This window comes from Oreochromis niloticus, linkage group LG18 (genome assembly GCF_001858045.2).
Source record: "Oreochromis niloticus isolate F11D_XX linkage group LG18, O_niloticus_UMD_NMBU, whole genome shotgun sequence".
Classification (NCBI taxonomy): domain Eukaryota; kingdom Metazoa; phylum Chordata; class Actinopteri; order Cichliformes; family Cichlidae; genus Oreochromis; species Oreochromis niloticus.
In genome coordinates this window covers 8,790,449-8,804,165 of record NC_031982.2, presented here as the reverse complement: position 1 = coordinate 8,804,165, position 13,717 = coordinate 8,790,449, and the positions used below count along the sequence as shown (strand labels likewise).

The window sequence follows — 13,717 nt, the reverse complement described above, 5'->3', positions numbered from 1 at the left end:
AACCTTTTTCTTTGTCCTTGAAATACATATCGTGACCCCAAAGCTGCCGCTCTGACTAAAACCGGGAACTAATTATTGATCAGCTTTCATGCTGAGGTTTTGCAAGGTAGCCACCAGTTACCCATCTCCCCTTAGGGAGCTGACTAATCAGGGTGCGGCGATGAGAATTTTGACTTAACTAATCTCTGGATTGAATGGAGATTAAACGCCACGTGGGCTGACGGCTCTCCTCTTTGTCTTTTTTGTCTGGACGGGGATCTGTTCTCCTTATCTTATCACCCTGCCTCATTTCTCCAGGGCAGTTCCCTGCCGTTATCAACGTGGCTCCATCTACATGGAAATCAAAGCCTTTCCAGAAGTGGAATACGATTAGGGAGGGGGAGAAAAGTCTAATCTTTCCCCTTTTGGTTCATGCCACCAAAAAACCTATGATGAGCCGAGCAAATGAACAACAAACACTCCCTGTTATTCTTAATTTAGGGACTGCGTGTGTATTTGCCTAAAGAGAGCCTGTGGAGAGGGGTTTGTTAATGCTGACTGGTTGACAATGGTTGGGAACAGGGAATTGGGGAATTGACAATGGCTGCAGTGGACCCTTTAATCATTTGTAACTCTCAGTTTCACTTCAGCTCTTTATATAACTTCACTCTTCTCTGTGGATGACTGACTGGCCATCAGTAACACAAACAATAGTTGCCCACAGACCAGTTGTACCACATATTTTTGACATTGCCCCCATCTGATAACATGTGCTTGCTGCAGGTGGACATTCAACCCACAGCTGCCAATGCGTTACCACCGCTGAACCATAATTTCCCCTTTACAGTGGAGGTGGATGGATGGGTGAACAAGGTGGCACAAAAGTGACGAGTTCCTGCGTAACTGCGAAGCATTTCATCTGCGAGGCTCCTTTTTGTCTCTGGGCCTTGGAAATGAGGATTAACTCTCGCCTCACAGGACACAGCTGCCTGATTCCACTCCTGACACTGACCTCCTTTGTTTCTTTTTAATGACCAAAGAGTAGATGACTGTGTGTGTGTTTGTGTGCTTGTTTGTGTGTGTGTGTCCAGTAGCAGGGGTGTCCGATAAAGAGAGGGAGGTTTACAGAGGGGATTAAAACCCAAACAGCAGCTTCCCTCCCTGGTAAACAAAAGTACATGGGGATGTGCAGTGTGTGTGTGTGTGTGTGTGTGTGTGTGTGTGTGTGCCACTGCTCGTGACACCAGACAAAAAGAGGAAGACTGAGTCCATCTGTGAAAGCAGCAGGATTAAGCTGTGCTCAAGCCAGGAGCTACACGTCAATCAACCACTAAGTGTTTGTGCGTGTTCTTGTGCCAATGTGCATGTGCATATGTGTGTGTGTGTGTGTGTGTGTGTGTGTGTGTGTCACATGCACAACTGTACATCCACATACATGTGCTCTTCTGATCCCACAGCGAGGACCCCAACTTTGCTGAATTCGTTCGGAATCTGTGGGATGGAGCGAAGCCAGCGATACGTCAGTCACCCAACAAAAAAAAAGAGACAAACTTTATTTTTTGTGAAATGTGTGAACTCAGTTGGCACCCGAGCATGAATCGTATGTGGCTGACATCTCCCTCAAACTGTAATGTGGGATGAAGAAGATGCTTCAAAGTGCTTCAAAAACAACTTTGACAACAAGACGGCTGACAAAGTAACTAAACAATAATAATAAAATAACATAAATTCATTCTGCAGGAATGTTCTACATCATGAGCGTGCAGTCAGTCCCCCCAACACAGGTCACCCCCTCTCAATGGTTGCTGGTGCTCTGTCTGTCTTTGAGAAGCTTGTTGTCTCCCTGTCAGGACCCCCGACTGTTTGCCCATAATGCACCACCACTCCTGCATGGCACCCTGTGAGGGGTGGTGGTGGAGGGCAAGTCTGAAGCCTTCAATGCGCAGGCCACAAAGACCAAAGGTAGGCGTGTGCTTGGAGAGGTGGGGGGCTTGACCTGGATGTTCCTCAATAAAGGACCTTGAAGGCAGGGGGTCATTACGCCTGCATGAGCCGGTGAGCGAACCTGGCTTTCTCCCCTTGACAATCTGAAGGGGTAAATTAAAATCAATACAGCCTATGATGAGGCGACTGCAGTGAGACAGGGGTGAGGGAAGGTAGGAGGTGGGGGACAGAGAGAGAGAGAGAGCTTGGACTTGATGGATGGCTGGTTAAAGGGGGATGATCAATTACCCTGATGGATTGCTTTTTGGGGATCTCTGAAATGAGACGGATCTCTGCTCTTTAAAGGCAAATTCAGAAGGAATGGAGGCTCCACTCCAGTTTGCATGAGAGCCCTGCAAGGCAGGAATATTATTCACTTACATCTTTGTTGTTGTGAGAAGTGGCAACTGGTCCCTCCTCCTCTCCAGAATCCTTTATTTTTCGAAAATGTTTAATCCCCTTCGTCCCCTCCCCCCTCCACACATTCTCCCTCCAACGGATCCCCTCTCTACATTATTCTCTGTGCATTTTAATTTTTTTTCCCTTCTTCTGTCACCGGGGGCCCAGTTTTTCCCCGCCTACTCTCCTCATTTAAGCTTGAAACTAGAATACTCGAGCCAAGAAATAGTTAATCTCTCCGGCTGCTGCTATGATTGGCCGCTGTATGCAGCGCTTCAGCCTCCTTGAATGAGAAATAGGGGTAACCAAGCAACTTCAGTGCTGGAGAGAAGAAGATAAAAAAAGCAAAAAGATGATAGGGCTTTACGGGATTTTCACAATGATGGAAGAATTTTGAAGCTGTTAACAGAAGAAAGAAAAAAAGAGGCAGAGGCAATGTGATTTCACCTTGAGTGTCCGGCAAATGGAATTAACAAATGGATTTTCTTAAACGCGCTTCCTCCCTCTCTCTCCCTCTCTCGCTCATTGAGGGGGGGAAATAGAGCGCTCAAATGAAGGAGACACAGATGTGGATTAAAACGCACAAATGGGACACTTCAGAAAAGCATCCACTGAGAAAAGGTGAGTAACATCTCAGCTTTTCTTTCTTTTTTGGGAGGGGTGTGCGGTGAAGAGGTGCTTCAGCATTAAACTGTGAAACTACAGAGCTGTTTAAGGATGCAAGGCAGCTCAGCGACATGTCAAGATTTATGGATAGGATGCGTTGAATGAAAATGGGAACCAGTCCGCTGTGGATGACCGGGATACAAACACATACAGAGTGAAAAAGAAAGAAAGAAAAAGGGAAAGAGAAATAAATGTGATCATGAAGCTGTGAACCTGATCGTCGGTGCTGCTTTGATGGATTTGAATGTGGAGTCCGCTGAAGCGCAAACGCCGGTTGCCTGTCAAATAACCCGCTGTCCCACGTCGAATTGCGCATAAATTACAAAGTGACGTTTGGGTTTTGATTGTTTTTAAACGATTTCAGCGCGTTAGCTGCTCACGGGGGCTTTTGGCTGTGGGATTTCGTGTAAAGGAACAAGTGTGAGAACAGGCGAAATCTTTTTTTTCTTCTCCCCACCACGTCTGTTGCTCTCCCTCCCTCCACAAATATTCAAATGAAGAGATGTTCTGCTGCAACAGCAGTAAGTCATTCTCAAACGAGTGCGTGTTAGCCCGCTCCGATGCTGAGCGAATGGATGAATGATGACGCATATGTTGATAAATGTATTGATTTCAGTGCGGAAGCGGTCAGGGAATGCTCGGTGGGCTGCAGTAGTAGGGGCTGAGTACCTGTGGATGAACGGTTGGATGGGAGCGCACAGCGCACAACGGCGCCGGTCTGTCCGGCAGCGGTGAGCCAAAATGTGCCAGAAAAACCAGTGCGTGGGCCTTCAGTGTGAGTCCTCCGGTCAGCAGCGACGTTCGTGGGTCAGTGTGGAGGTGGAAGCATTCCAGTTAGTCTTGGAAGACGTGGATGAGGTGGGTGGGGGGTAGCGTGAGACACGACTTCCATTTGCGTCATTTAAAATTTTTTATTTTATTTTTTATGTTGATTTTTAATATATGTCTGGATTTGTAGGACTTACTTGTGTTGTATAAGCATGGCTAAACTTTGGTTATTTTATTTTTGTAAAGTCTGCTATCAATCTTGGTTCTATATTTAAAGATAACCCTAGACAACAAGGTGCATCCCTGGTCCACAGGCATGTCTTTATTAATTAAAAAGAACCACATATAGACAAAATATAGTTTTTTGTGTTAAATCATTCAATAGAACAGGCTGCTGTCCTGGCTGTTTATTATTTTGTTTTTCATAATCATAACCTCTCAAACCCAAACCCCCTCCCCCTTTGGGTAAAATTGAATTGGAGCCAATGTTACCAGTTCAAATGCAAAGTTCATTACTGGACCATATGTCAGTCATGATGCTCTGTGTTTTCTACATGGGTGCTTGTGTGAGAGCAATCGTAAATGATGGGAAATGAGCATTGTAGTGGAAATGTAGTAACACAGCAGCCATCAGCTACAGACCAGGGTGCTGCTGAAACACTGTGGCTCACCTGCATCTTGTTTATGTCGTGGTTTGGTGGGATAAAAGTGAAGGTCTGGGGCTAGGATTCTCACGCTGGTGCCAAAGTTCACTGGCGATTTCTGCAAGTCGCCCAAACTATCCTTCGTAATCTCCTTAGTGAGGATGCTCTGCAACAGAGCCTAAGCTGTGCTCAGTAGCTCGATCGTGGGATGGATGTGTTACCACTCACACACACACATGCTACAATTTCCAGTTGTCACCCCCAGACATTTCTTTGCAGCCCAGTGTGAATTGTGAGGCTTAAGATAGAGCTCAACAAAACACTAGAGAGCATTAACTTCTCCAGTAAGGCCTTCTTTGTTGGGTCTCCCAGTGGAATCAAGGCGCTTCATTTAGCTCCTGAAAGCGAAAGCAGCCGGTGCATATGGTGGATATAGCTTATCCAATTAAGACCATAATGAATTTTCCCCTTTTGCATTTGGAGGAAAGGTGGTTTGGGTATTTCTTCTCTGTATTAACTCTTCACGATTGCATTGCAGCAGTGTTGGAGCAATTTCAGCTTGTTGTTTTTTTGCACTTCTTAAATCTTTGGGCTTTTTCACCCCTTTGCTGTACCGTGCCACACTCTGCTTCTCTTCTTTTGTTTCTGCTGAAAGCCTGGTGGATTATCGCATTTGTAGTTTCTCTTCATCTCGCAGCGGCATTACCTCAACGTGAACTACCAAGTGTTCTGAGGTAATGCGTCTAACGAACAGGGCCTCGCATTGACACTAATGCAAAGTTTCAGACTCAGACACACGACTCCTGGAGTGGCCTGAATCTTTTATAAAAAAGTAGCTTTAATGAGCAAGATTGTGCCTGAGTTCTGATTTTTGCTGGCGGCCTTATCACATTTAGTCTGTTCATTAATAAAGATGTGGCCCCTGGCAGAGGCAGGTCAGGGGTGACCTCGCTTGCCGGAGTTGAACAAAAAGGGGGAGATTGCTCCGATAGCGGTGTATTGTAGAAAGCTGAATGATGCACACGTTCGCCCCCCACCACCACCCGCCACCCTCCTGGGAGTGTAATCACCATGACAGGTGCAGGGAAGGTTGGGGCAACTTAATGTGTCAGAAGCAAGAACTCAGACTACATGGTGTGAAATCAAAGAGCAAAACAGCTTTCCATTTTACAGGGTGCCATGTGCTGCACTAGGTTTTGGGATGAGTAACTTTGTTGAGTTTACATCAGCAAACTGGCACCATCTTGAAGTAGTCCAACACAACCCCCTATTAAATTGTTTTGTTTTCTGTTAATTTGATGAACAAACAAAGTGCTAAATACTAAACTTTAAAGGTATTGGAAGGAATAGCAAGTATAAGTTGATTGCCATATTACACCGTGGAATCTGTCAGTATCCCACATTGACCTGACAATATGTCCATTTTTGCTGTGGTCAGTTGGTGGAAAACACAAACTTTGAGGGGAGGACACATTTTGTAATTTTCTTGGGTCAGAGTTTTCATGTTGTTGTTTCTGTATTAAAAAATCATACAATATTAGGCATTTAAGATGGACTTTTATTAAAAAGTTGAAGGTAATAGCTTTGATTTGAATCAGTTCTTCACTACCCAACCAAAGCCATTTGGTAGCTAGGTCTCACTGTTACCCTGTGGTTGATTCTTTGTTGACAGAATGGTTTTTGTTGAGCCATAAACCAAAGGGAGTATGACTTTGTTGTGTTGTCTGCTAAAACTGATCTCACAAAGACTTTATCCCTGAAAAACAGAGGTATATGTTTGTCATGACTGACTTGTGTGATGCTGAGTGATGTATAGGCTTGCTAAATCACAACAAGCAACCTTAAAATGGAGATCCCAGAAACTTTCCTTACCTGGTTGATCGAGCATGCATAAGGACTTAAATGGAGACCAGTGAGTTTGATACTGATGCAGTTAATTTTTCTTCTCACGTTTACACTATTGCTCTGGTTACCTGTGGGAAAATCTTGCAAAAAACCCCAAAACTGTTTGTCTTTTAAAAGATATAGAGAACTTCTGGCCTTTTTAAAATTATATCAGTGATACATCAGTGGAATTTGTTCTCTGTTGTTTTAGTGGCTTTAATAAAAGTGATATCGTTAAAGCACTGAGAATACCTTAATTTCACTGCTCATAATACACAATAATTATCACTTGTTTAAATTCACAATTTAATTACAAGGTGTAATAGATGGTGTTCATTTCTAAATTTACATTTAGAAACACCATTGATAACTATCAGGACAACCAACCCCAGTTGGTTTTCACAAGGTGTCATTGATGGTTAATTACTGTGTGTTACAATTAATTGCAAAAATGAAAAGGATACCCATGTTTAGCTAGCACCTTAAGCTCTGATTTAACAAAGGAATAGTTATTGAAAGCTATTCAATGATCAGCAATTCATGCAAGACCAAAAAGTGTAGCAACAAATCCTGGTCTACCCTACTAGCTGTTTGGCTAATGAGGAACTTGGATAGCACCACAAAGTAGTGCCTTCCTTTTTTGTTTTATAGTTGCAGAGTTGAGAGTTGCATATGGTCACTAATAGAGATTCATTCCATCCATTGTTGTGACTAACAAAGAACAAAGCACGAGTATTTAAGTCTTCATTCCCGCGCCAGATAAACTTCTGTGCTAACAAGCTAGTGTGCAGCCAGTGGAGCCAAGCTAAAGCTAGCTGTTGCTGTTTGGTTTGAATCTTTATGCTAAGCTGAGCTCACAGGCTGCTGGCTCCAGCGTCTCATGCAGTTTAAGGTCATGTTGCCCTTATTGATTTTTTCATCTAACTCTCAGCATGAAAGCTGTTTTTAACGTCCTCTAGGACAGCCATCCTGCTAAGAACCAAAATATCCAGCTTGGACAGACTTCACATCAGCAATATCATGGTAACAGGACTCGCTTATTGAACAATCTCTCAGTAGCATCAGCAAGCAGTCATGCAGAATATAAAATGCGAAACTGAAACTGGAAAATGTTCAAATGAAAATACTCTTTTTGGACCTGTTTCAGTATAAAAAATTGGAAATAGTCCACACTTTACATCCTCCACAGGACAGAGGCTGTACTGCCTTGCAAGTTTCTGTCTTTCGCTTCATAAAGAGTATCTGAATGGAAAATCTAATTCTGTTTATGCCTTATTAATACATATGTTAAGTTGTTTCCAATTAAGCTATTATATCCAAAATTAAACAAAGGCTGAAGATATTAAGCAAATAAAACCACTCACATTTGCAAACAATCAAACTTATAAACTTCTCCATCCAAAATGATCTCATTGTAATTCAGACAATTGTAGATAAATATGTACATTCTGCAAAAACAGCAATCAAGTACTGCTTTCCTAACCTCATGTCACTTATCGCACTGATCCTGTTGAGCTGATAATGAGGCACTGACCCTAACGCTATAAACGGTTTCACTGGAGTCAGATGGGGAAGTGAATTACCAGTCCGTCATACAGTTATTCCCATTGTGCAGAGGCGGGTGGCTAGTAATCCCTGTGCCTTGGCCTGTAACATCTGGTGAGTGAGTGAAGTGTTCAGTGTGAAGCCAGCAGTGTCAGCCTGCCTCCTCTGTTCAACCGGGGCAGCCATCACTGCCCGCTTCACTTCCAGAGGACTGGGCAACTTCAATGCATCAATGACACCAGCCATCACAAGGGACATGTAGCATGCCAAACCAATGATTCATTAGGACTCAATTAGCTGGGAGGCATGGGGCGCCCTGCCATATGCCTCGAGGTTCAACAGCAATCTGTACCCACTCCCCGTTACTATAATCTCAACTGTATTTTGGCACTGTACAGTCTGTACATGTGTGCTGTATCAGTGGTGTACAGTAGCAGCACAAGGTCTGCAGTCTGCTCCTTTCCGCAGAGGCATCGTCTTTGTGCTATTAAAACAAGTCAGTAGCAGAGTTTTAGCAGCTCTGTTTCCAGCCGCCCAGCTTTTGAGCTGGAAATGAGTCACAATGACCTTCAGCTCAACTCATGTTGCGCCAGTTGGCACCGTATGAAATACTCATCCATCTACTGAAGTATGAGACTGTGGAGCTCCAGATACTGTAAATCTTAGGAGGTAAGAAAGGCCCTCGCTCAGTATCGACTTCTCTTCCCTTGCCAAGAGGCGGCATGCGCTGCAGACAAGATCTATCCGCCCTCAAATCTAGTTTGTCTTCTTATCTGTGCCAAGGTAAAGGACCCCCTCACCTCATTCCACATGCCCCCGCCACCTAATCAAAGCCTTCCATAAACAGAAATAAATGAAATCAGATAGGAGCAGGAGGCAACCCCTTCAGGGTAAAAAAATCCATTAATCATCAACACTTTTGAGATTTGAAAAGCAAATGCTCATAATTTGCTTTTCATAATTTTACACTGATTTGTAGAAATTTTAGGTCAGACGTCCTTGAAGGAATGGCTGAAGCAGGTGTAGGGTTTTCTTTAGCGTATATATTTAAAGTGAAACCTCCCGTGCACGTAGGGAAATTAATATCGGCCACACGCCTCCCTCCCTCCATATCTCCAGCGTTTTCCGGCATATGATGGGACGGCTTAGCTGCTCATCCAAATCATATTTGATTGGATAAATTTATATGTAGGGCAGTGAAAGCAGGATGAGTCACTGAAAACACTTAACAAGAAAGGGTTTTTGGTAAGGCAGTGTTCTCCACACAAACAGGTTTGCATCTCACATGAACATCTTTAGCGGAAACCGGCCATCGTTCAGGAGGTTCTGTTGTTTTGGCTTTTGAATTTTCACATTTTAATTTTTTGGAGCAAGAAATAGAAAATGAATGCACATTTTTACGGATTAAATGCCTAACGTTTCAAAAATGCCAGCAATGAGTGAGGATACAGGCAAAGGAAGTCAAGTCGGAGCCACTCTGCCCCAGTTGTAAGCACGTGCAGCCACCCAACTGCACTCCTCCAGCGTTTTCACCGCATTACCCAGAAACGCTGCGTTCGCGTGACCCAATTTATCAGTCTCTCCTCCCCATTCATCTGCTCTCACAGATGCACTACAGGAGGTTCCATAAGAGCATCCATCACCTCAGAGTAGTCAGATCCTTCAGTTTCATCCCGCTGGCCCGTTCTACAACCCTGTTCCCAACAGGCAGGACAGCGGGTCCATATGTGGCTGACGATTATAACAGAGTGCCAGGCTGGCAGCAGCAGCCTCGTGTTTCAGTCTGTAAAATATGTAATCAAATATAAGCTTAGCCGTGTTTTTCTTCCACTGACAGTCAATTTAAATATTGTCTCTGCCACATCTTCTTACTGCTGTACTTCTTCAGCCCCCTGGAGATAATTGGGATGTTTAGTTCAGCCCGGAGGAGCTATCAGATTAAGTTTTCATGTGATTTCATCTCCCCCAGATTCATGTCTTTTTTTTTTGTTGTTTTCCTAAGTGCTGCCATTTCAATCATTTACAATTTCGGAGTATCCGAGAAGTTAATTTTTTTCAATTCACGAAAAGGAGAACTTTATGCCTCTTATGGGAGGCTGTAGTTTGTGTTTCCAATACTCGGGATGCCCTCATTGGTATAAAAAAGGGAATCCTCACACATCTAAAGAAGTTTCAGCAGCAAAGGCTACGTTACAGCATAACCTTCAGGATTCACCGGAAAGCTGGTGTATTAGACTGCATTAGTATCTTTTTGTAGCGGATAAACTGACTAGTGAGTGTAGAATGTCTTTCATGTGGCCAAGCTGGAGGAGAAGCAGGAAAAAAAATAGAAAAAACATATTATTCTTTCTATTTGCTATACCGTAAAGATGTAGAAAAGCATAAATAGCATAAATAGATGCTGTAAAACTGCTGTAGCTCTTGCTGAGATCAAAAGAGAAATCTTCAAAAACCCAAAGTTCTCATTCTACCCTTAAAAAACACAAAAAAAAGACAGAATTTATATTCATGCGATCGAAAGTGCGGGGAATGATAGTACCACCTGAGTTATGCTTTTATTTTATCAGCGTACCGCGTGTTTTAATGAACAAGTCTGCTAAATTAAAAGATGCTGGTGCAGAACGTCTCGTAGCAGCGCCTGCAGGGAAGAGCCTCTGTATTTTTTTTTTTTTTTGATGTGGAGTTGCACCGAGCAGCGAGCATCTGGCACAGCAGCGGCGGTCAGCATGACGCCTTCTGACGAGACCCTTTAGATCACTTCTCATCAGAGCGTCGCAGTTGGAGACCACCCTGATACTTTGCTCTAATCAGCCGTCAAGTGTCATATTCAGAAGGCTTCACTCAGGCTTGTATCCAGCCTCCACTTTTGGTTTATACAAAACAACACCAAACACCGAAGGAGCAGCTCCTTAGAGAGAGAGACGACACTGGTGTTGCTTGTGTGTGCATGATGTTTTTTTGGAGGGGGGGTGTTTTCGCGATCTGTGCGAGATCCTGACCTTGCGACGCCATTGTAATGAGAGGCAGTGGAATATTTCACTTATCATTAGCAGCATGATTAGCTGCCAATGGGCTGTGCCTGACGTGGTTTAATCCTCCCAGTCTCCAGAGTGCGATAACATATGAGATGACAACAGTTTCACACCCAGTTTCACACCTCCCGTGGTTCCATACGTCGCAGCAGCCTAATCACTCATGTGAGATTAATGAGAGACGCTGAGGTGTGGTGGGAGATTCACTAATTACACCCGCGCATGCTGTAATGTAGTCGGGGGACTGGAGAGTTTGTGTGTCCGAGTGTATGTGTGTGGGTTTCTTAAGCTCCTTTTAATGTACAGTTTTATGAGATACCTGTTACTCCTTAGTGGGCGAGGATGAGCTACAACAAAGGTGACCTCGAGAGGAAAGAAGAAATGGCTGTGTGGAGAAGTGGAGTAACAAAGTCAAATCACTGCAAAATATCTTTAAACCTGGAACGTTAAAAAGTTGTAGTGTAGAGTTATTAAAGGTGCAGTTAGTAATTTGGAGGGGTTTATTTCAAAGAAAACAGATTGTTGCACTCATGAATGTGTTTGTAATTACGCCTTCAACAATCTGATGCATTCACACAGAAAATGCACAGGAGTGAGTGCAGATTTGTGGAAGCTGCTAAGTTCCTAGCATATTTGAATACAGTGGCTAGGAGGACATCTACCTTCCAATTAATCACATTTCACATATGTGGTTGTTGGAAACGTGTAGTACTCAAAGGAGAAGAAAAGTTGTGTAGTCGCTTGTAGGGACATAAAATTAATGTCTGCGTGAAGGTTCATAGCTACGTTTTATTGTTAGAGACGGGGTCCCCTTCAGCAAAGAAGCAAAAAATGCAAAGAAAATGCAAAGAAAAAGAGACAACACCACTAGCATCACACACTCACATGTGCATAAACATGTTTGTTTATTCCCATACTGTCGCACTTACTTATTGTCAGCAGATTGGATTAGATTAAACATGTGACTGTTCAGGCTCTGGACTAGATTATAAGTGATAAGCTGATTATAAGTTAACATTATGCCAGCTAATTTTATGCTCAAATGTCCTAAACTCACACTTTCCCTCTGATGAACTTAGTTTATTTACTAACCATCAGATTCCAATCTTAGATCTATTTCAAAGGCAGTTTTGCTAATGCTGGCTAACAGCAGCAAAACCAGCAACGCTTACAAACAGAAAGGTTCAACATATCCTCATCAGCTCACCTCAGTATTGCTGTTATTGGTCAGAAGTGAGCTTCACTGACTAATCAACTCATGTATGAGTCTTTTACAAAGATTCATAACCTCTTTCAGTATAAATAAAGGTGGCTGTTTCCCACCCAGCATTGATAGTGGACTGACAGCCTACATAACAGGAAAAACCTCAAAGGCAAATCTGTCACTTTGCTATCTCAGTACACACATTACAGACAAATGGCAGCCAGAGTCTTTGATTTAACTGATTTCATTTAAGTGTTGATATTATTCAAATAAACTCATTACAAAAAGTAAGGAAATTTGTGCGTTGTTACAGCAATTATTTTGTTGTTGTAATGATTGTTCAGCAGAGTTGAGTATGTGGGCTGAATAACTGACCTGGAAAACTTCTCCGTTATCCAGGTCATGATTGTTTAAGGAGCTTGGAAGGACAGAGTATGAACTACTTTAAGTTTCTTGAAGATGTTTTTTACCTCTCATCCAAGAGGCTATGTCAGTTCTAAAACCAAATGGTGGAGCTTCCGAGATCGTCAAATCCTGGGACTGTCCACCATTTGGCTTTAGAACTGAGGAAGCCCCTCGAGTGAGAGGTGAAACATCTTCAGGAAACTTAAAGAGGTCTAGATGCTTTCTTTCCAAGCTCCTTAATCTGCCACTGAACCCACAGATGCATTACAAATGTGGCACAATTTAAGTGGAAATAAACAGGCATTCCAACACGTTAAGATTTATTGCCAACAAACATTGTTACAACAAAGAAATAATCCACCAAACTCAATTTCCTTACTTTTTGTGCTAAGTTAAAGTAAAAATATGGTGTGTACAAAATGTATTTTTATACCAACAGAAAGAAACACACCAGCTGATTGCAGTCATTATGGAGAAGTCGTAATTTAACGTTTTTGATCTCTCTTGGCTGACTAAACCATACCATAGCTAGGATTATGCATTTGAATTAGGAGGGGTAAGAAAATAAAACTTATTTGACTGCAATCTGCAATCTACTGACATATATTGGTGAAACTTTACACACTGTAATCACAGGAATCTTTTGGGCAGGAAATTTGGAGGGGCGACCAAATTAATTGCGGCACTTTTAAAGCAGAAGAAGGAATGTTTCAGAATCAGAATTCAGTTCCACCAGCTTGATGTGCGGCCATAAAAGTGACGCGTTCGTGTGGAAGTGATTCGTAGTATTTGTTTTGGTAAGAAATACCAGACCCTCAAACTCAATACCAATACACACACTCAACACTGCTTTTCAGACCACAAAGTGGAAAATGACACAACCAATGACATCAATGATAAAGTCTAATCTAATTATTAAAAAATCAAATCAATCCCAGACTTGAGGAGAAATCACTTTTTAGACACAAATAATTGTGTTATCTTGTTAAATCACATTGTCTGTTAATGTTATAGACAGGCAGGACTGATACGATTTACTGCCCAGCTCCCATTTTAGCATTGCTCTTTTATTATTAGCGAAAGCTGCTAGCGTCTCTCTGAATGATAACCTAACTGGCAGCTAATAAGGCTATGCTAATAGCACTGGTCTTCTGTTTGCTACTGGGAATTTCAGACCTGCTCAGTTTTTCTTTTCTACATTGGTTTCT

The 13,717-nt window shown here is 42.7% G+C and overlaps 1 protein-coding gene across 4 annotated transcripts in view; it reads left to right on the top strand.

The window, feature by feature from the left end:
- Positions 1-2,528: 2,528 nt before the first annotated feature.
- The window catches only part of dab1b (DAB adaptor protein 1b), a 48,973-nt gene continuing 37,784 nt past the window's right edge, over positions 2,529-13,717 (top strand). The window contains exon 1 of one of the 4 annotated variants that reach the window (XM_019347446.2): positions 2,529-2,982. The gene's annotated coding sequence lies outside the window, so the exon portion shown is untranslated. Of the gene's footprint in view, positions 2,983-3,612; positions 3,886-13,717 lie in introns of those variants that run through there. The other 3 variants (XM_019347444.2, XM_019347443.2, XM_019347445.2) reach the window with 3 other exon arrangements.